The sequence below is a fragment of the Sceloporus undulatus genome, chromosome 1 (genome assembly GCF_019175285.1).
Source record: "Sceloporus undulatus isolate JIND9_A2432 ecotype Alabama chromosome 1, SceUnd_v1.1, whole genome shotgun sequence".
In the NCBI taxonomy this organism is placed as follows: domain Eukaryota; kingdom Metazoa; phylum Chordata; class Lepidosauria; order Squamata; family Phrynosomatidae; genus Sceloporus; species Sceloporus undulatus.
Window position 1 is genome coordinate 42,827,373 of NC_056522.1, and position 2,346 is coordinate 42,829,718.

Genomic DNA, 2,346 nt, shown 5'->3' on the forward strand with positions numbered 1-2,346 from the left:
GCTGTCTCAACTCCGTAACCCGTCCTAAATCCGGTTTGATATGGATCTAGAAAATCAGTTTCTTCCAAGACTGCTTGGAGTTGAGTGGTGACTGCCCTCTCAATTACCTTGCCTAAGAATGGTAAAAGCGAAACTGGCCTGCAGTTGTTTCTGTCCAGGGGGTCAAGGGAGGGCTTTTTTAGAAGTAGTCTAACCACTGCCTCTTTGAGGCAAGATGGAAGACAGCCTTCCCTGAAAGATGCATTAATTATGTTTTTTAGCAGCATCTTGATGGTATCTTCCCCCTGGATGGCCAGCCAAGACGGATTGAAAATATTTCCAAAAAGCAAACTTTATTTTGCCATAGGAGGCATCATTTTACTACACTACTGTGTATTTACTATATATCGGGACTTGAGCATTCATGGATTTTGGTATCCATGGAGAGTCCTGGAACGAAAACCATCGGATACTGAGGGCCCACTGTGCAATGAATTGCAGGTTAATCATATTTACCTGTTGTCTGTTGACCAATGAGCCAGGGTTTGTAATGGTTTAAGTGTTGGAACAGGACTTTGGGAGAACAGCTTTTCCTTGTGTTGTCCCAGTAGTGGTGGGTAGATATTTGAAGAATCGTGATGCTAACTTAGACAAGGAGACAGACTTTCTTACTTGTCACCTTAAGTTATAGAGGCACCAGATCCCATGCTCTTGGAAGCTAAGCAGCATCAGCCACAGTTAGTACTTGGATGCGATACTGGGTGCTATAGGCTATATTTCAGAGGTAGGAATTGGCAAAATCACCTCTGAGTGTTCCTTGCATGAGATAACCCTGTGTAATTAATGGGATTATCAGAAGTCAACAGGTAACTTGAAGGGACACACACAAACACACACACACACACACAGAGAGAGTGCCTTGCAGATATATTCATTTCCCCCTAAACATTGTGTTGTGTTACAATATGGAGCTGAAATGGGTTTAATTGGCATTATTAAGGTGTTAATACTAAGACATTCAACACTGCATGTGCAAATTATATTTACTGTAGCACAAAGGTTAAGTAAATAAAAACAAACAGGCAATTGTTGGTTACATAAATATTCACCACTTGATAGAAATATATTTGGCAACAATTACAGCTGTGTGAGTCTACTTGGTCAAATCTCTATCAATCTTACACATCTGGATCCTGTTAGAGGGGTCTGTTTGTTGCTTACTGCTGTGTTATGGCTGATTAGTGAGTTCGCTGTTGCTATCTTTTCCCATGTAGAGTCAGAGACTTCACCACAGCTTAAGTTTTTCTGAGAACAGAAGAAGGCATAACAATGTACTCCTCTTGCCTGTTTCACTTACACACAGTCCATTTTTTGGCCCATTTTCTTGTCTTGATGGTGTTTGTATATAGGCTGGGCTGAGGAACATAAACATGCAGTGCTGATAAGATTGGACTGTGCATCCCATCCCCTATAGGAAGCATAGCCAGTGGTCAAGCATCATAGAAGTTGCAATCAGCAACAGTTTGCAAGAAAGCCATGCTACTTCAGCCACACAGTTATCTCAAAATTAAATAAAAGTCTTCTTTCTTGATTGGTAAGCTGCTTCAGTTGATTCTTGGTGGTGCTTGTTCAGTAAGGGGAAGCCTTGAGGAGAGGTAGCATGATGATGATGATGATGATGATGATGATGATGATGATGATCTTCTGATTGAGAGGGGCTGGTGAGAAATATGAAACAAGAACCTTTGGAGGTGGATTTTGAAGCAAAATACTCCTTGAAGGTGCTGTCAAGTTATGACTTGTTGTTTAGTATTAACTTTGCTAAAGCATCTGGGTAAAAACATAAAAGAAACAGTGTTAAGTTTCATTATCCAGGACTGTTCCCCCCCTTTCCCCCCACCCCTCCTTTTAGCTGTAGGCACTGAGGATTCCAAACTCAAATGACTCTGAGAAGCAGCACCCGGGTTGCTATGGGCAGCATTCCATTGCGCAAAGCACCTTCTGCTCAATATTAGTGATGAGCCAATTAAATAGCTTGGCTGGCGGAAAGTTTCAAGCAGCCTAGCAGTTCTGCAGCAGAGAAGGATGAGGAAAAATAATGCTAAAAGGCCCTTGTAAGGCCAAGAGATTACCAAACTGAACCTTTACAAGATATTAACAAATGCCAGGCTTTAATATTATTATATGTATTTGAAAGAGGTTAACGTAACGATGGAAGCATTTTATTCCAGATCTGGGATTGATTCTTGCAGAGCTTGGAAAAGTAGCTTTTTTGAATTACAGTTGGAGCTTGTGGGATTATGGGAGTTAAAATCCCCTAAAATATGTTGATAGTTTTTGGTTATGCCTCTCCTACAGGCTCTGTAT

The 2,346-nt window shown here is 41.1% G+C and overlaps 1 long non-coding RNA gene across 3 annotated transcripts in view; it reads right to left on the reverse strand.

Moving 5' to 3' along the window:
- Positions 1 to 894: 894 nt before the first annotated feature.
- Positions 895 to 2,346, reverse strand: part of LOC121929673 — a 7,644-nt gene continuing 6,192 nt past the window's right edge. For all 3 annotated transcript variants that reach the window (XR_006103717.1, XR_006103722.1, XR_006103721.1), the window contains exon 3: positions 895 to 1,809. This is a non-coding gene — a long non-coding RNA (uncharacterized LOC121929673). The remainder of the gene's footprint in view (positions 1,810 to 2,346) is intronic.